Source organism: Hemitrygon akajei, chromosome 8, assembly GCF_048418815.1.
Source record: "Hemitrygon akajei chromosome 8, sHemAka1.3, whole genome shotgun sequence".
NCBI lineage: Eukaryota > Metazoa > Chordata > Chondrichthyes > Myliobatiformes > Dasyatidae > Hemitrygon > Hemitrygon akajei.
In genome coordinates, this window is record NC_133131.1 from 65,082,006 (window position 1) to 65,103,338 (window position 21,333).

A 21,333-nucleotide genomic window follows, 5' to 3' on the forward strand; every position below is an offset into this window, starting at 1 on the left:
GCAAGGTGGTTGTTGTGACACTACTTAACCAGCTGATTTATCTTAATCCTATACGCCTCCTGGCCACCATCTGCCAACAAAATGTAGGGATGGTATTTGAGCCACACAGTTGTGGGTGTAGAGAGAGCAGAGCAGTGGGCTAAGTGTCAACGAGGAGGAGATGTTATTTCTGATTCCCCGGTGAGGAAGTTGAGGATTCAGTTGCAGAGGGAGGTACAGAGGCCCAGGTTTTGGAGCTTGCCCATTAGCATTGAGAGTATTATGGTGTTGAACACTGAGCTGTGGACACAGTAAATGCAGGCAGACTTATTCCACTGAGGTTGGGTGAGAATACAACTAGAGATCATGGGTTAAGGGTGAAAGGTGAAATATTTAAGGGGAACATGGGGGGGGGGGTCTTCTTCATTCAGAGGGCAGTGAGAGTGAAATGAGCTACCAGTGCAAATGGTGGATGTAGGCTTGATTTCAAAATTTAAGAGAAATTTCTATAGATACATGGTTGGGAGAGGTAGAGAGGGCTATTGTTTAGGTGCAGGTCGAGGGACCGGATGGGTAAATAATTTGACATGGACTAGATGGTCTGAAGGGCCTATTTCTGTGCTGTAGCATTCCACGACCCTGTGATTCTAATGAGAATGCCTTACTCGTGTAACCCCCTGGGTCGCCTCAGGCTCGCTCAGCCCGTTCTCATCTAGGGGGAGCAGCCTTCGACCCCGCCAAACTGGGTAATCAGCTGGTGTGGATGCTGTGTGATGTCCCCGCCTCACCAAAGAACAAACAGGACACCATATGCGATTAAATGATTACAGTTTATAAAGATTACTATAACTAAGCAATTAATAACGAAATACATGAAGGAAAAGAAAATAAAGAAAAGGCGCCAAACTTATCAAAGTCCAAACCACTTTGTGCACAACCGTTGGAGCTCAATTACTGAAGTCTTCTGGCCACCATTCGATCCCCTCCGAACTCCTCGACTCGCAGCTCAGGACCACCTGAAGTGGTCAACCAAGCACATCTATCTTTGTCTCCTCTCCTCAGGGTACCTCCTGGCCTTGGACCCCCACTTGGAGTCCGTTCCTCGCCCAGTTTACAGCATCGCGTCCTCTCTCTCTCACCCCCTCGCGCCGATCTCCCCAAAAGCCCGCCAACAATAGCTTACAGACTCAGAAGAAAGAACAACATTAATCCCAATTGGTTAACAAAGCAATACAATTCTCATTATCAGTAAATTTTAACCCAAACAAGCTCCCAACACTCTCTCGCAACAAAGAAGCATTCCTACTTTTAACAAAACAAAGAAGCCATTTTGATTAACATACGCAGTAACAAAGAAAAAGAAGAAACCCCCTTTACACTTGGAACAAGAGATGTGTTTTAAAAAGGGAGACCATGCTTGACAAATATAGTTTCTGTGGCAGTAACGAGTAGAATAGATCGGGGAACCAGTGGATGGCTGTATTTCCCCTGTCAGATGAAATTTGATAAGGTCTCACTCAAAAATGAGTGTACAGAAGTGAAGCACAGGGACTGGGTGATGCACTTGGAAGGGATGAGATCTGCAGAACAGATAGGGAACAGGACTTTGACTGGGTGGCAGGCAGTCACCAGTGGGGTATGGGGGTTGAGGAGACCAGTGCTGTGACCCACCCATTCACAAGGTGGGTCAATCATTCAGATGAAGAACTCAATCGTATTGCATTTTACAACTGCTGCGAAACTAACAAATTTCACGATAATATACCTGATTCTGATTCTGAATGTGTCATCTCCAAATCGACAGATGACGCAAGGCCTGGGTGCGACACATGGGGGAAGTGCAGAATCATATAAAATTGTAGAAACAGCAGGATGTGATGCCCGAGGAGTGGGAAGGTATTATAGTATCTAACAAAGGTTCAAATCATGGATGAAAAAGTGCAGCAACTGAGAGTAGACTAATATCTGCACATCTATCAAATGGAAAGCATTTTCAAGGCAAGTGTAGTCTCTCCATAGACAAAATAATTTGTAATTAGCACTAGAACACAGAACAGTACATAGCACAGGAACAGGCCTTTGGGCCCACAAGGTTATGCCGAACCGATTAAATTAGTAATCAAATGGCTAACTAAGCTAATCCCTTCTCCTTTCCTTCCATTATATTCCAGATGAGGCATAACTAGAGTTTTATAAAGCAACGACATAACTTTTTGACTTTTCAACTCATCCTTGCCTCGACTAATAAAGGCAAGGATGCTACTTGCCTTCCAAACCACCCTATCACAGTGTGCAGCCACCATCTTGCCTTGGAAGTACATTCAGTGGCCTCTGTTTTGGGTCCAGGAAGGTACCTGATAAAATGGCCACAGAAGTTGAACCCGGTGAGGTCTCCTGCTCTTGTAGCACATCAGCTTCAAGGGTCAACATGTTCTGCATTCAGAGAAGCTCTTCTGCACACCACTCGTGTGGTTACTCGAGTTACTGTCACCTTGAACCAGTCTAGGAATTATCCTCAGACCTCTCTCATTAGCAAGGCGTTTTCATCCACAGTTCTGCTCACTGGACGTTGTTTTTGCTTATCACACCATTCTCTGTAAATCCTAGAGACTGTTGTGCATGAAAATCCCAGGAGTTCAGCAGTTTCTGTTACTCAAGCCATCTCGCCTGGCAACAACTATCAACAAAGTCACATTTCTTCCCCATTCTGATGTTTGGTCTGAACAACAAATGAACCTCTTGACCATGAGTGCATACTTTCATGCATTGAGTTGCTGCCACATTTGACTGATGAGATATTTGAATGACAAGCAGGTGTACAGGTGTACCTAATAAAATGGCCACTGAGTGTATAGGGACTTTGAAAATCAATTTACTTTGAACTTTGATTAGGAAGCAGACCCCTCTCTGTCTCTTACTTTTCATGAGGGCTCTGTTCGGCCCATCTGGTGAGCCAACAAGTGTTCAGCTTTCAGCACGCAGTCAGGTGAAGAAGGTGAGAGCCATGTCTCTGTCACAGAGGACACACAGCCCGCATTCAGCCACCTCCGATAGGTGTGTCTAGCTTTAAATTCATCCACTTTATTTCCAATGGTCTGAATGCTTGCTGGGGAGAAGGAGTTTGAAACCACGCGATTCAGTCACAGCTGCTGGCCACATCAGGTACTAAGCGTCCTAGCTGAGGGATGGCCTTTGGTCAGGCCCAGTACTCCTGGCATGGGGTTGGCTGTACCAGGAGACAGCTGGGGTGCCCCACTGGAAATTGCACCTTCAACTCAGTCAGGCTGTGGATAAACAAAGCCATGCCTGGATTCTGGATGTTGTTTTCATTAAAACACTCTTGGAGAGAGTGATCACAGTATGACTGAGTTGGAAGGTGCAACAGTTTGATCTAAAACCAGTGTATAATGCCTAAACAATAGAGACTACAATGGGATGAGGGAGGATTTGGCTAGTGTAGACTGGGAACACAGGCTGTATGGTGGGATGGTTGAGGAATAGTGGAAGACTTTCAAAGATACTTTTCACACTGCTCAACAAAAGTATATTCCAGTTAAAAGCAAGGACAGTAAGAGTGGGGAGAACCAGTCTTGGATAACTAAGGAAGTAAAAGAAGGTGTCAAACTAAAAGCTCATGCATAAAAAGTCGCGAAGAGTAATGGGAAACTGGAGGATTGGGAAAACTTTAAAAAGTAACAAAGAACCATTAAGTGAGCAATAAAGAAAGGGAAAGTAGATTACAAAAAAATTGGTACAAAATATAAAAAATGGGTAGCAAAAGTTTTTATAATTCTATAAAGTGAAAAAGGGTAGCTAAAGTGAACATAGGTCTCTTGAAGGACACGAAGAAGGAATTGATATTGGGTAATGAGGAAATGGCAGAGTCTTTGAACGATTATTTTCTGTCAGTCTTCACCATGGAGAACACTTCTAACATGGCAAAGAGAGATGATATAGATGTGATGGGAGGTGAGAACCTCGATACAATAGCTATCATTAAAGAGGTAGTGCTGAGCAAACTTGTGGGCCTGAAGATAGATGGAATGGTCTTGATGGAATGCATCCCAGGGTACTGAAAGAAATGGCAGAAGTTATAGTAGAGGCTTTGGTGATAATTTACCAAAATTCTCTGGACTCTCGGCAGGTCCCGGCAGATTGCAAGATGGTGAATGTCACGCTACTGTTCAAAAAAGGATGTATGCAAAAGGCGGGTAACTATAGGCCTGTTAATTTAACATCTATAGTTGGAAAAATGCTTGAAGCTGTCATTAAAAAAGAAATAGCAAGGCATCTGGAAAGAAATGGATTCATCAAGCAGACACAGCATGGATTCAGCAAAGGCAGGTCCTGTTTGATAAACTTATTAGAGTTCTTTGAGGATATAACAAGCGCAGTAGATAGAGGGGAACAGATGGACGTTATTTACTTGGATTTCCAGAAGGCATTTGATAAGGTGCCACATAAAAGACTTATCCAAAAGGATGCATAGAGTTGGGGTGATGTATTAGCATGGATAGAGGATTGGTTAACTAATAGAAAACAGAGAGTTGAGATACATGGGTGTTACTCCGGTTGGCAAACAGTGGTGAGCAGTGTGCTGCAGGGGTCGATGCTGAGCCTGCAAATGTTCATGATATGCATTAATGATCTGGAAGAGAGGATCGAATGTAATGTATCTAAGTTTGCTGATGATACTAAATTGAGTGGAAAAGCAAATTGTGCAGTGGATACGGAGAATCTGCAGAGAGATATAGATAGGTTAAGTGAGTGGGCAAGTGTCTGGCAGATGGAAAATGCGAGGTCAACTTTGGAAGGAAAAATAAAAGAACAGGTTATTATTTAAATTATAAAAAATCGCAGCATGCTGCTGTGCAGAGGGATATGGGAGTGCTTGTGCATAATTCCAAAATGTTGGTTTGCAGGTGCAGCAGGCTATCTAGAAGGCAAATGGAATGTTCGCCTTCATTGCTAGAGGTATTGAATTTAAGAGCAGGGAGATTATTCTGCAACTGTATAGGGTACTGGTGAGGCTGCACCTGGAGTACTGTGTGCAGTTCTTGTCTCCTTACTTGAGGAAGGATGTACTGGCTTTGGAGGCAGTGCAGAGGAGGTTCACCAGGCTGATTCCAGAAATGAGTGAAGGTTAACTATGAGGAGAGATTGAGTCACTTGGGACTGTACTCACTGGAATTTAGAAGAATGAGAGGAGATCTTATAGAACATATCTATCCCTTCCATAATTTTATATGTTTCTATAAGATCTCATCTAATTCTTCTGAATTCCAGCAAGCACAATCCTCTATCTTACCTATCCCTTTTCAATTTTATAAGATAGAAGCAGGAAAGTTGTTTCTACTGGTAGGTGAGATTAGAACTAGGGGACATAGCCTCAAGATTCGGGAGAGTAGATTTAGGATGGAGATGAGGAGGAACTACTTTTCCCAGAGAGTGGTGAACCTGTGGAACTCTCTGGCCAATGAAACAGTAGAGGCTACCTCAGTAAGTGTACGTAAAACAAGGATGGGCACATTTTTGCATAGCAGGGGAATTAAAGGTCATGGGGAAAAGGCAGGTAGGTGAGATGAGCCCATGGCCAGATCAGCCATGATCTTATTGAATGGCAGAGCAGGCTTGACTCCTGCTCCTATTTCTTATTTATTATGTTAATGTTAGACAGGCAGTGTTATTGATGTGTCAATCATATTTAGAGTCATGGTATCTGGGTTCCACTGGAGTCGAGCCTTCAGTCTGGTGAGGTGTCCACATGGATGGAACACAGGGACAGTGTGATCAGTTACTTCAGTCTGGTGAGGTGTCCACATGGATGGAACACAAGGACAGTACGATCAGTTACTTCAGTCTGGTGAGATGTCCACATGGATGGAACACAAGGACAGTACGATCAGTTACTTCAGTCTGGTGAGGTGTCCACATGGATGGAACACAGGGACAGTACGATCAGTTACTTCAGTCTGGTGAGGTGTCCACATGGATGGAACACAAGGACAGTACGATCAGTTACTTCAGTCTGGTGAGGTGTCCACATGGATGGAACACAAGGACAGTACGATCAGTTACTTCAGTCTGGTGAGGTGTCCACATGGATGGAACACAAGGACAGTACGATCAGTTACTTCAGTCTGGTGAGGTGTCCACATGGATGGAACACAGGGACAGTGTGATCAGTTACTTCAGTCTGGTGAGGTGTCCACATGGATGGAACACAAGGACAGTGTGATCAGTTACTTCAGTCTGGTGAGGTGTCCACATGGATGGAACACAGGGACAGTACGATCAGTTACTTCAGTCTGGTGAGGTGTCCACATGGATGGAACACAGGGACAGTACGATCAGTTACTTCAGTCTGGTGAGGTGTCCACATGGATGGAACACAAGGACAGTGTGATCAGTTACTTCAGTCTGGTGAGGTGTCCACATGGATGGAACACAGGGACAGTACGATCAGTTACTTCAGTCTGGTGAGGTGTCCACATGGATGGAACACAGGGACAGTACGATCAGTTACTTCAGTCTGGTGAGGTGTCCACATGGATGAAACACAGGGACAGTGTGATCAGTTACTTCAGTCTGGTGAGGTGTCCACATGGATGGAACACAGGGACAGTGTGATCAGTTACTTCAGTCTGGTGAGGTGTCCACATGGATGAAACACAGGGACAGTGTGATCAGTTACTTCAGTCTGGTGAGGTGTCCACATGGATGGAACACAGGGACAGTGTGATCAGTTACTTCAGTCTGGTGAGGTGTCCACATGGATGGAACACAGGGACAGTACGATCAGTTACTTCAGTCTGGTGAGGTGTCCACATGGATGGAACACAGGGACAGTACGATCAGTTACTTCAGTCTGGTGAGGTGTCCACATGGATGGAACACAAGGACAGTACGATCAGTTACTTCAGTCTGGTGAGGTGTCCACATGGATGGAACACAGGGACAGTGTGATCAGTTACTTCAGTCTGGTGAGGTGTCCACATGGATGGAACACAAGGACAGTGTGATCAGTTACTTCAGTCTGGTGAGGTGTCCACATGGATGGAACACAGGGACAGTACGATCAGTTACTTCAGTCTGGTGAGGTGTCCACATGGATGGAACACAGGGACAGTGTGATCAGTTACTTCAGTCTGGTGAGGTGTCCACATGGATGGAACACAAGGACAGTACGATCAGTTACTTCAGTCTGGTGAGGTGTCCACATGGATGGAACACAGGGACCGTACGATCAGTTACTTCAGTCTGGTGAGGTGTCCACATGGATGGAACACAGGGACAGTGTGATCAGTTACTTCAGTCTGGTGAGGTGTCCACATGGATGGAACACAGGGACAGTACGATCAGTTACTTCAGTCTGGTGAGGTGTCCACATGGATGGAACACAGGGACAGTACGATCAGTTACTTCAGTCTGGTGAGGTGTCCACATGGATGGAACACAGGGACAGTGTGATCAGTTACTTCAGTCTGGTGAGGTGTCCACATGGATGGAACACAGGGACAGTACGATCAGTTACTTCAGTCTGGTGAGGTGTCCACATGGATGGAACACAGGGACAGTGTGATCAGTTACTTCAGTCTGGTGAGGTGTCCACATGGATGGAACACAGGGACAGTGTGATCAGTTACTTCAGTCTGGTGAGGTGTCCACATGGATGGAACACAGGGACAGTACGATCAGTTACTTCAGTCTGGTGAGGTGTCCACATGGATGGAACACAGGGACAGTGTGATCAGTTACTTCAGTCTGGTGAGGTGTCCACATGGATGGAACACAGGGACAGTACGATCAGTTACTTCAGTCTGGTGAGGTGTCCACATGGATGGAACACAGGGACAGTACGATCAGTTACTTCAGTCTGGTGAGGTGTCCACATGGATGGAACACAAGGACAGTACGATCAGTTACTTCAGTCTGGTGAGGTGTCCACATGGATGGAACACAGGGACAGTGTGATCAGTTACTTCAGTCTGGTGAGGTGTCCACATGGATGGAACACAAGGACAGTACGATCAGTTACTTCAGTCTGGTGAGGTGTCCACATGGATGGAACACAGGGACAGTACGATCAGTTACTTCAGTCTGGTGAGGTGTCCACATGGATGGAACACAGGGACAGTACGATCAGTTACTTCAGTCTGGTGAGGTGTCCACATGGATGGAACACAAGGACAGTACGATCAGTTACTTCAGTCTGGTGAGGTGTCCACATGGATGGAACACAGGGACAGTGTGATCAGTTACTTCAGTCTGGTGAGGTGTCCACATGGATGGAACACAGGGACAGTACGATCAGTTACTTCAGTCTGGTGAGGTGTCCACATGGATGGAACACAAGGACAGTACGATCAGTTACTTCAGTCTGGTGAGGTGTCCACATGGATGGAACACAGGGACAGTACGATCAGTTACTTCAGTCTGGTGAGGTGTCCACATGGATGGAACACAAGGACAGTACGATCAGTTACTTCAGTCTGGTGAGGTGTCCACATGGATGGAACACAGGGACAGTGTGATCAGTTACTTCAGTCTGGTGAGGTGTCCACATGGATGGAACACAAGGACAGTGTGATCAGTTACTTCAGTCTGGTGAGGTGTCCACATGGATGGAACACAGGGACAGTACGATCAGTTACTTCAGTCTGGTGAGGTGTCCACATGGATGGAACACAGGGACAGTGTGATCAGTTACTTCAGTCTGGTGAGGTGTCCACATGGATGGAACACAAGGACAGTACGATCAGTTACTTCAGTCTGGTGAGGTGTCCACATGGATGGAACACAGGGACCGTACGATCAGTTACTTCAGTCTGGTGAGGTGTCCACATGGATGGAACACAAGGACAGTACGATCAGTTACTTCAGTCTGGTGAGGTGTCCAAATGGATGGAACACAGGGACAGTGTGATCAGTTACTTCAGTCTGGTGAGATGTCCACATGGATGGAACACAGGGACAGTGTGATCAGTTACTTCAGTCTGGTGAGGTGTCCACATGGATGGAACACAGGGACAGTGTGATCAGTTACTTCAGTCTGGTGAGGTGTCCACATGGATGGAACACAGGGACAGTACGATCAGTTACTTCAGTCTGGTGAGGTGTCCACATGGATGGAACACAAGGACAGTACGATCAGTTACTTCAGTCTGGTGAGGTGTCCACATGGATGAAACACAGGGACCGTACGATCAGTTACTTCAGTCTGGTGAGGTGTCCACATGGATGGAACACAAGGACAGTGTGATCAGTTAATTCAGTCTGGTGAGGTGTCCACATGGATGAAACACAGGGACAGTGTGATCAGTTACTTCAGTCTGGTGAGGTGTCCACATGGATGGAACACAAGGACAGTACGATCAGTTACTTCAGTCTGGTGAGGTGTCCACATGGATGGAACACAGGGACAGTGTGATCAGTTACTTCAGTCTGGTGAGGTGTCCACATGGATGAAACACAGGGACAGTACGATCAGTTACTTCAGTCTGGTGAGGTGTCCACATGGATGGAACACAGGGACAGTGTGATCAGTTAATTCAGTCTGGTGAGGTGTCCACATGGATGGAACACAGGGACAGTGTGATCAGTTACTTCAGTCTGGTGAGGTGTCCACATGGATGGAACACAAGGACAGTACGATCAGTTACTTCAGTCTGGTGAGGTGTCCACATGGATGAAACACAGGGACAGTACGATCAGTTACTTCAGTCTGGTGAGGTGTCCACATGGATGAAACACAGGGACAGTACGATCAGTTACTTCAGTCTGGTGAGGTGTCCACATGGATGGAACACAGGGACAGTACGATCAGTTACTTCAGTCTGGTGAGGTGTCCACATGGATGGAAGACAGGGACAGTGTGATCAGTTAATTCAGTCTGGTGAGGTGTCCACATGGATGGAAGACAGGGACAGTGTGATCAGTTAATTCAGTCTGGTGAGGTGTCCACATGGATGGAACACAGGGACCGTACGATCAGTTACTTCAGTCTGGTGAGGTGTCCACATGGATGGAACACAGGGACAGTGTGATCAGTTACTTCAGTCTGGTGAGGTGTCCACATGGATGGAACACAGGGACAGTGTGATCAGTTACTTCAGTCTGGTGAGGTGTCCACATGGATGGAACACAAGGACAGTGTGATCAGTTACTTCAGTCTGGTGAGGTGTCCACATGGATGGAACACAAGGACAGTGTGATCAGTTACTTCAGTCTGGTGAGGTGTCCACATGGATGGAACACAGGGACCGTACGATCAGTTACTTCAGTCTGGTGAGGTGTCCACATGGATGGAACACAGGGACCGTACGATCAGTTACTTCAGTCTGGTGAGGTGTCCACATGGATGGAACACAGGGACAGTGTGATCAGTTACTTCAGTCTGGTGAGGTGTCCACATGGATGGAACACAGGGACAGTGTGATCAGTTACTTCAGTCTGGTGAGGTGTCCACATGGATGGAACACAAGGACAGTGTGATCAGTTACTTCAGTCTGGTGAGGTGTCCACATGGATGGAACACAAGGACAGTGTGATCAGTTACTTCAGTCTGGTGAGGTGTCCACATGGATGAAACACAGGGACAGTGTGATCAGTTACTTCAGTCTGGTGAGGTGTCCACATGGATGGAACACAGGGACCGTACGATCAGTTACTTCAGTCTGGTGAGGTGTCCACATGGATGGAACACAGGGACAGTGTGATCAGTTACTTCAGTCTGGTGAGGTGTCCACATGGATGGAACACAGGGACAGTACGATCAGTTACTTCAGTCTGGTGAGGTGTCCACATGGATGGAACACAGGGACAGTGTGATCAGTTACTTCAGTCTGGTGAGGTGTCCACATGGATGGAACACAGGGACAGTACGATCAGTTACTTCAGTCTGGTGAGGTGTCCACATGGATGGAACACAAGGACAGTGTGATCAGTTACTTCAGTCTGGTGAGGTGTCCACATGGATGAAACACAGGGACAGTGTGATCAGTTACTTCAGTCTGGTGAGGTGTCCACATGGATGGAACACAGGGACCGTACGATCAGTTACTTCAGTCTGGTGAGGTGTCCACATGGATGGAACACAGGGACAGTGTGATCAGTTACTTCAGTCTGGTGAGGTGTCCACATGGATGGAACACAAGGACAGTACGATCAGTTACTTCAGTCTGGTGAGGTGTCCACATGGATGGAACACAAGGACAGTGTGATCAGTTACTTCAGTCTGGTGAGGTGTCCACATGGATGAAACACAGGGACAGTACGATCAGTTACTTCAGTCTGGTGAGGTGTCCACATGGATGGAACACAAGGACAGTACGATCAGTTACTTCAGTCTGGTGAGGTGTCCACATGGATGGAACACAGGGACAGTGTGATCAGTTACTTCAGTCTGGTGAGGTGTCCACATGGATGGAACACAGGGACCGTACGATCAGTTACTTCAGTCTGGTGAGGTGTCCACATGGATGGAACACAGGGACAGTACGATCAGTTACTTCAGTCTGGTGAGGTGTCCACATGGATGGAACACAGGGACAGTACGATCAGTTACTTCAGTCTGGTGAGGTGTCCACATGGATGGAACACAGGGACAGTGTGATCAGTTACTTCAGTCTGGTGAGGTGTCCACATGGATGAAACACAGGGACAGTGTGATCAGTTACTTCAGTCTGGTGAGATGTCCACATGGATGGAACACAGGGACAGTACGATCAGTTACTTCAGTCTGGTGAGGTGTCCACATGGATGAAACACAGGGACCGTACGATCAGTTACTTCAGTCTGGTGAGGTGTCCACATGGATGGAACACAAGGACAGTGTGATCAGTTACTTCAGTCTGGTGAGGTGTCCACATGGATGAAACACAGGGACAGTGTGATCAGTTACTTCAGTCTGGTGAGATGTCCACATGGATGGAACACAGGGACAGTACGATCAGTTACTTCAGTCTGGTGAGGTGTCCACATGGATGAAACACAGGGACCGTACGATCAGTTACTTCAGTCTGGTGAGGTGTCCACATGGATGGAACACAGGGACCGTACGATCAGTTACTTCAGTCTGGTGAGGTGTCCACATGGATGGAACACAAGAACAGTGTGATCAGTTACTTCAGTCTGGTGAGGTGTCCACATGGATGGAACACAAGGACAGTGTGATCAGTTACTTCAGTCTGGTGAGGTGTCCACATGGATGGAACACAGGGACAGTGTGATCAGTTACTTCAGTCTGGTGAGGTGTCCACATGGATGGAACACAGGGACAGTACGATCAGTTACTTCAGTCTGGTGAGGTGTCCACATGGATGGAACACAGGGACAGTACGATCATTTACTTCAGTCTGGTGAGGTGTCCACATGGATGGAACACAGGGACAGTGTGATCAGTTACTTCAGTCTGGTGAGGTGTCCACATGGATGAAACACAGGGACAGTACGATCAGTTACTTCAGTCTGGTGAGGTGTCCACATGGATGGAACACAAGGACAGTGTGATCAGTTACTTCAGTCTGGTGAGGTGTCCACATGGATGGAACACAGGGACAGTGTGATCAGTTACTTCAGTCTGGTGAGGTGTCCACATGGATGAAACACAAGGACAGTACGATCAGTTACTTCAGTCTGGTGAGGTGTCCACATGGATGGAACACAGGGACAGTACGATCAGTTACTTCAGTCTGGTGAGATGTCCACATGGATGGAACACAAGGACAGTACGATCAGTTACTTCAGTCTGGTGAGGTGTCCACATGGATGGAACACAAGGACAGTGTGATCAGTTACTTCAGTCTGGTGAGGTGTCCACATGGATGGAACACAGGGACAGTACGATCAGTTACTTCAGTCTGGTGAGGTGTCCACATGGATGAAACACAGGGACAGTACGATCAGTTACTTCAGTCTGGTGAGGTGTCCACATGGATGGAACACAAGGACAGTGTGATCAGTTACTTCAGTCTGGTGAGGTGTCCACATGGATGGAACACAGGGACAGTGTGATCAGTTACTTCAGTCTGGTGAGGTGTCCACATGGATGGAACACAAGGACAGTGTGATCAGTTACTTCAGTCTGGTGAGGTGTCCACATGGATGGAACACAGGGACAGTGTGATCAGTTACTTCAGTCTGGTGAGGTGTCCACATGGATGGAACACAAGGACAGTGTGATCAGTTACTTCAGTCTGGTGAGGTGTCCACATGGATGAAACACAGGGACAGTACGATCAGTTACTTCAGTCTGGTGAGGTGTCCACATGGATGGAACACAAGGACAGTGTGATCAGTTACTTCAGTCTGGTGAGGTGTCCACATGGATGGAACACAGGGACAGTACGATCAGTTACTTCAGTCTGGTGAGGTGTCCACATGGATGAAACACAGGGACAGTACGATCAGTTACTTCAGTCTGGTGAGGTGTCCACATGGATGGAACACAGGGACAGTACGATCAGTTACTTCAGTCTGGTGAGGTGTCCACATGGATGGAACACAGGGACAGTACGATCAGTTACTTCAGTCTGGTGAGGTGTCCACATGGATGGAACACAGGGACCGTGTGATCAGTTACTTCAGTCTGGCGAGGTGTCCACATGGATGGAACACAGGGACAGTGTGATCAGTTACTTCAGTCTGGTGAGGTGTCCACATGGATGGAACACAGGGACAGTACGATCAGTTACTTCAGTCTGGTGAGGTGTCCACATGGATGGAACACAGGGACAGTACGATCAGTTACTTCAGTCTGGTGAGGTGTCCACATGGATGGAACACAGGGACAGTACGATCAGTTACTTCAGTCTGGTGAGGTGTCCACATGGATGGAAGACAGGGACAGTGTGATCAGTTAATTCAGTCTGGTGAGGTGTCCACATGGATGGAACACAGGGACAGTGTGATCAGTTAATTCAGTCTGGCGAGGTGTCCACATGGATGGAACACAGGGACCGTACGATCAGTTACTTCAGTCTGGTGAGGTGTCCACATGGATGGAACACAGGGACCGTACGATCAGTTACTTCAGTCTGGTGAGGTGTCCACATGGATGGAACACAGGGACAGTGTGATCAGTTACTTCAGTCTGGTGAGGTGTCCACATGGATGGAACACAGGGACAGTGTGATCAGTTACTTCAGTCTGGTGAGGTGTCCACATGGATGGAAGACAGGGACAGTGTGATCAGTTACTTCAGTCTGGTGAGGTGTCCACATGGATGGAACACAAGGACAGTGTGATCAGTTACTTCAGTCTGGTGAGGTGTCCACATGGATGGAAGACAGGGACAGTGTGATCAGTTAATTCAGTCTGGTGAGGTGTCCACATGGATGGAACACAGGGACAGTGTGATCAGTTAATTCAGTCTGGCGAGGTGTCCACATGGATGGAACACAGGGACCGTACGATCAGTTACTTCAGTCTGGTGAGGTGTCCACATGGATGGAACACAGGGACAGTGTGATCAGTTAATTCAGTCTGGTGAGGTGTCCACATGGATGGAACACAGGGACCGTACGATCAGTTACTTCAGTCTGGTGAGGTGTCCACATGGATGGAAGACAGGGACAGTGTGATCAGTTAATTCAGTCTGGTGAGGTGTCCACATGGATGGAACACAGGGACAGTGTGATCAGTTAATTCAGTCTGGCGAGGTGTCCACATGGATGGAACACAGGGACCGTACGATCAGTTACTTCAGTCTGGTGAGGTGTCCACATGGATGGAACACAGGGACAGTGTGATCAGTTAATTCAGTCTGGTGAGGTGTCCACATGGATGGAACACAAGGACAGTACGATCAGTTACTTCAGTCTGGTGAGGTGTCCACATGGATGGAACACAGGGACCGTACGATCAGTTACTTCAGTCTGGCGAGGTGTCCACATGGATGGAACACAAGGACAGTACGATCAGTTACTTCAGTCTGGTGAGGTGTCCACATGGATGGAACACAGGGACCGTACGATCAGTTACTTCAGTCTGGCGAGGTGTCCACATGGATGGAACACAGGGACCGTACGATCAGTTACTTCAGTCTGGTGAGGTGTCCACATGGATGGAACACAGGGACAGTGTGATCAGTTACTTCAGTCTGGTGAGGTGTCCACATGGACGGAACACAGGGACAGTGTGATCAGTTACTTCAGTCTGGTGAGGTGTCCACATGGATGGAACACAGGGACCGTACGATCAGTTACTTCAGTCTGGTGAGGTGTCCACATGGATGGAACACAGGGACAGTACGATCAGTTACTTCAGTCTGGTGAGGTGTCCACATGGATGGAACACAGGGACAGTACGATCAGTTACTTCAGTCTGGTGAGGTGTCCACATGGATGGAACACAGGGACAGTGTGATCAGTTACTTCAGTCTGGTGAGGTGTCCACATGGATGGAACACAAGGACAGTACGATCAGTTACTTCAGTCTGGTGAGGTGTCCACATGGATGGAACACAAGGACAGTGTGATCAGTTACTTCAGTCTGGTGAGGTGTCCACATGGATGGAACACAGGGACAGTACGATCAGTTACTTCAGTCTGGTGAGGTGTCCACATGGATGGAACACAAGGACAGTGTGATCATTTACTTCAGTCTGGTGAGGTGTCCACATGGATGGAACACAGGGACAGTACGATCAGTTACTTCAGTCTGGTGAGGTGTCCACATGGATGGAACACAGGGACAGTGTGATCAGTTACTTCAGTCTGGTGAGGTGTCCAAATGGATGGAACACAGGGACAGTACGATCAGTTACTTCAGTCTGGTGAGGTGTCCACATGGATGGAACACAAGGACAGTACGATCAGTTACTTCAGTCTGGTGAGGTGTCCACATGGATGGAACACAGGGACAGTGCGATCAGTTACTTCAGTCTGGTGAGGTGTCCACATGGATGGAACACAAGGACAGTACGATCAGTTACTTCAGTCTGGTGAGGTGTCCACATGGATAGAACACAGGGACAGTGTGATCAGTTACTTCAGTCTGGTGAGGTGTCCACATGGATGGAACACAGGGACAGTGTGATCAGTTACTTCAGTCTGGTGAGGTGTCCACATGGATGGAAGACAGGGACAGTGTGATCAGTTACTTCAGTCTGGTGAGGTGTCCACATGGATGGAACACAGGGACAGTGTGATCAGTTACTTCAGTCTGGTGAGGTGTCCACATGGATGGAACACAGGGACAGTACGATCAGTTACTTCAGTCTGGTGAGGTGTCCACATGGATGGAAGACAGGGACAGTGTGATCAGTTAATTCAGTCTGGTGAGGTGTCCACATGGATGGAACACAGGGACAGTGTGATCAGTTAATTCAGTCTGGCGAGGTGTCCACATGGATGGAACACAGGGACCGTACGATCAGTTACTTCAGTCTGGTGAGGTGTCCACATGGATGGAACACAGGGACAGTGTGATCAGTTAATTCAGTCTGGCGAGGTGTCCACATGGATGGAACACAGGGACCGTACGATCAGTTACTTCAGTCTGGTGAGGTGTCCACATGGATGGAACACAGGGACAGTGTGATCAGTTACTTCAGTCTGGTGAGGTGTCCACATGGATGGAACACAAGGACAGTGTGATCAGTTACTTCAGTCTGGTGAGGTGTCCACATGGATGGAACACAGGGACAGTGTGATCAGTTACTTCAGTCTGGTGAGGTGTCCACATGGATGGAACACAGGGACCGTACGATCAGTTACTTCAGTCTGGTGAGGTGTCCACATGGATGGAACACAGGGACAGTACGATCAGTTACATCAGTCTGGTGAGGTGTCCACATGGATGGAACACAGGGACAGTACGATCAGTTACTTCAGTCTGGTGAGGTGTCCACATGGATGGAACACAAGGACAGTGTGATCAGTTACTTCAGTCTGGTGAGGTGTCCACATGGATGGAACACAGGGACAGTACGATCAGTTACTTCAGTCTGGTGAGGTGTCCACATGGATGGAACACAAGGACAGTACGATCAGTTACTTCAGTCTGGTGAGGTGTCCAAATGGATGGAACACAGGGACAGTACGATCAGTTACTTCAGTCTGGTGAGGTGTCCAAATGGATGGAACACAGGGACAGTACGATCAGTTACTTCAGTCTGGTGAGGTGTCCAAATGGATGGAACACAGGGACAGTACGATCAGTTACTTCAGTCTGGTGAGGTGTCCAAATGGATGGAACACAGGGACAGTGTGATCAGTTACTTCAGTCTGGTGAGGTGTCCAAATGGATGGAACACAGGGACAGTACGATCAGTTACTTCAGTCTGGTGAGGTGTCCACATGGATGGAACACAAGGACAGTACGATCAGTTACTTCAGTCTGGTGAGGTGTCCAAATGGATGGAACACAGGGACAGTACGATCAGTTACTTCAGTCTGGTGAGGTGTCCAAATGGATGGAACACAGGGACAGTACGATCAGTTACTTCAGTCTGGTGAGGTGTCCAAATGGATGGAACACAGGGACAGTACGATCAGTTACTTCAGTCTGGTGAGGTGTCCAAATGGATGGAACACAGGGACAGTACGATCAGTTACTTCAGTCTGGTGAGGTGTCCAAATGGATGGAACACAGGGACAGTACGATCAGTTACTTCAGTCTGGTGAGGTGTCCACATGGATGGAACACAGGGACAGTACGATCAGTTACTTCAGTCTGGTGAGGTGTCCAAATGGATGGAACACAGGGACAGTACGATCAGTTACTTCAGTCTGGTGAGGTGTCCAAATGGATGGAACACAGGGACAGTACGATCAGTTACTTCAGTCTGGTGAGGTGTCCAAATGGATGGAACACAGGGACAGTACGATCAGTTACTTCAGTCTGGTGAGGTGTCCAAATGGATGGAACACAGGGACAGTACGATCAGTTACTTCAGTCTGGTGAGGTGTCCAAATGGATGGAACACAGGGACAGTGTGATCAGTTACTTCAGTCTGGTGAGGTGTCCAAATGGATGGAACACAGGGACAGTACGATCAGTTACTTCAGTCTGGTGAGGTGTCCACATGGATGGAACACAAGGACAGTACGATCAGTTACTTCAGTCTGGTGAGGTGTCCACATGGATGGAACACAGGGACAGTGTGATCAGTTACTTCAGTCTGGTGAGGTGTCCACATGGATGGAACACAAGGACAGTGTGATCAGTTACTTCAGTCTGGTGAGGTGTCCACATGGATGGAACACAAGGACAGTACGATCAGTTACTTCAGTCTGGTGAGGTGTCCACATGGATGGAACACAAGGACAGTACGATCAGTTACTTCAGTCTGGTGAGGTGTCCACATGGATGGAACACAAGGACAGTACGATCAGTTACTTCAGTCTGGTGAGGTGTCCACATGGATGGAACACAAGGACAGTACGATCAGTTACTTCAGTCTGGTGAGGTGTCCACATGGATGGAACACAGGGACAGTGTGATCAGTTACTTCAGTCTGGTGAGGTGTCCACATGGATGAAACACAGGGACAGTACGATCAGTTACTTCAGTCTGGTGAGGTGTCCACATGGATGGAACACAGGGACAGTGTGATCAGTTACTTCAGTCTGGTGAGGTGTCCACATGGATGGAACACAGGGACAGTGTGATCAGTTACTTCAGTCTGGTGAGGTGTCCACATGGATGGAACACAGGGACAGTGTGATCAGTTACTTCAGTCTGGTGAGGTGTCCACATGGATGGAACACAGGGACAGTACGATCAGTTACTTCAGTCTGGTGAGGTGTCCACATGGATGGAACACAGGGACAGTGTGATCAGTTACTTCAGTCTGTTGAGGTGTCCACATGGATGGAACACAGGGACAGTACGATCAGTTACTTCAGTCTGGTGAGGTGTCCACATGGATGGAACACAAGGACAGTACGATCAGTTACTTCAGTCTGGTGAGGTGTCCACATGGATGGAACACAGGGACAGTACGATCAGTTACTTCAGTCTGGTGAGGTGTCCACATGGATGAAACACAGGGACAGTACGATCAGTTACTTCAGTCTGGTGAGGTGTCCACATGGATGGAACACAGGGACAGTACGATCAGTTACTTCAGTCTGGTGAGGTGTCCACATGGATGGAAGACAGGGACAGTGTGATCAGTTAATTCAGTCTGGCGAGGTGTCCACATGGATGGAACACAGGGACCGTACGATCAGTTACTTCAGTCTGGTGAGGTGTCCACATGGATGGAACACAGGGACAGTGTGATCAGTTACTTCAGTCTGGTGAGGTGTCCACATGGATGGAACACAGGGACAGTGTGATCAGTTACTTCAGTCTGGTGAGGTGTCCACATGGATGGAACACAGGGACCGTACGATCAGTTACTTCAGTCTGGTGAGGTGTCCACATGGATGGAACACAGGGACAGTGTGATCAGTTACTTCAGTCTGGTGAGGTGTCCACATGGATGGAACACAGGGACAGTGTGATCAGTTACTTCAGTCTGGTGAGGTGTCCACATGGATGGAACACAGGGACAGTACGATCAGTTACTTCAGTCTGGTGAGGTGTCCACATGGATGGAACACAAGGACAGTACGATCAGTTACTTCAGTCTGGTGAGGTGTCCACATGGATGAAACACAGGGACAGTACGATCAGTTACTTCAGTCTGGTGAGGTGTCCACATGGATGGAACACAGGGACAGTGTGATCAGTTACTTCAGTCTGGTGAGGTGTCCACATGGATGGAACACAGGGACAGTGTGATCAGTTACTTCAGTCTGGTGAGGTGTCCACATGGATGGAACACAGGGACCGTACGATCAGTTACTTCAGTCTGGTGAGGTGTCCACATGGATGGAACACAGGGACAGTACGATCAGTTACTTCAGTCTGGTGAGGTGTCCACATGGATGGAACACAGGGACAGTACGATCAGTTACTTCAGTCTGGTGAGGTGTCCACATGGATGGAACACAAGGACAGTGTGATCAGTTACTTCAGTCTGGTGAGGTGTCCACATGGATGGAACACAGGGACAGTACGATCAGTTACTTCAGTCTGGTGAGGTGTCCACATGGATGGAACACAGGGACAGTGTGATCAGTTACTTCAGTCTGGTGAGGTGTCCAAATGGATGGAACACAGGGACAGTACGATCAGTTACTTCAGTCTGGTGAGGTGTCCACATGGATGGAACACAAGGACAGTGTGATCAGTTACTTCAGTCTGGTGAGGTGTCCACATGGATGGAACACAGGGACAGTGTGATCAGTTACTTCAGTCTGGTGAGGTGTCCACATGGATGGAACACAAGGACAGTGTGATCAGTTACTTCAGTCTGGTGAGGTGTCCACATGGATGGAACACAGGGACAGTGTGATCAGTTACTTCAGTCTGGTGAGGTGTCCACATGGATGGAACACAGGGACCGTACGATCAGTTACTTCAGTCTGGTGAGGTGTCCACATGGATGGAACACAGGGACAGTGTGATCAGTTACTTCAGTCTGGTGAGGTGTCCACATGGATGGAACACAGGGACAGTACGATCAGTTACTTCAGTCTGGTGAGGTGTCCACATGGATGGAACACAGGGACAGTACGATCAGTTACTTCAGTCTGGTGAGGTGTCCACATGGATGGAACACAAGGACAGTACGATCAGTTACTTCAGTCTGGTGAGGTGTCCACATGGATGGAACACAGGGACAGTGTGATCAGTTACTTCAGTCTGGTGAGGTGTCCACATGGATGGAACACAGGGACAGTACGATCATTTACTTCAGTCTGGTGAGGTGTCCACATGGATGGAAGACAGGGACAGTACGATCATTTACTTCAGTCTGGTGAGGTGTCCACATGGATGGAACACAGGGACAGTACGATCATTTACTTCAGTCTGGTGAGGTGTCCACATGGATGGAACACAGGGACAGTGTGATCAGTTACTTCAGTCTGGTGAGGTGTCCACATGGATGGAACACAAGGACAGTACGATCAGTTACTTCAGTCTGGTGAGGTGTCCACATGGATGGAACACAGGGACAGTGTGATCAGTTACTTCAGTCTGGTGAGGTGTCCACATGGATGGAACACAAGGACAGTGTGATCAGTTACTTCAGTCTGGTGAGGTGTCCACATGGATGGAACACAGGGACAGTACGATCAGTTACTTCAGTCTGGTGAGGTGTCCACATGGATGGAACACAGGGACAGTACGATCAGTTACTTCAGTCTGGTGAGGTGTCCACATGGATGGAACACAAGGACAGTGTGATCAGTTACTTCAGTCTGGTGAGGTGTCCACATGGATGGAACACAGGGACAGTACGATCAGTTACTTCAGTCTGGTGAGGTGTCCACATGGATGGAACACAGGGACAGT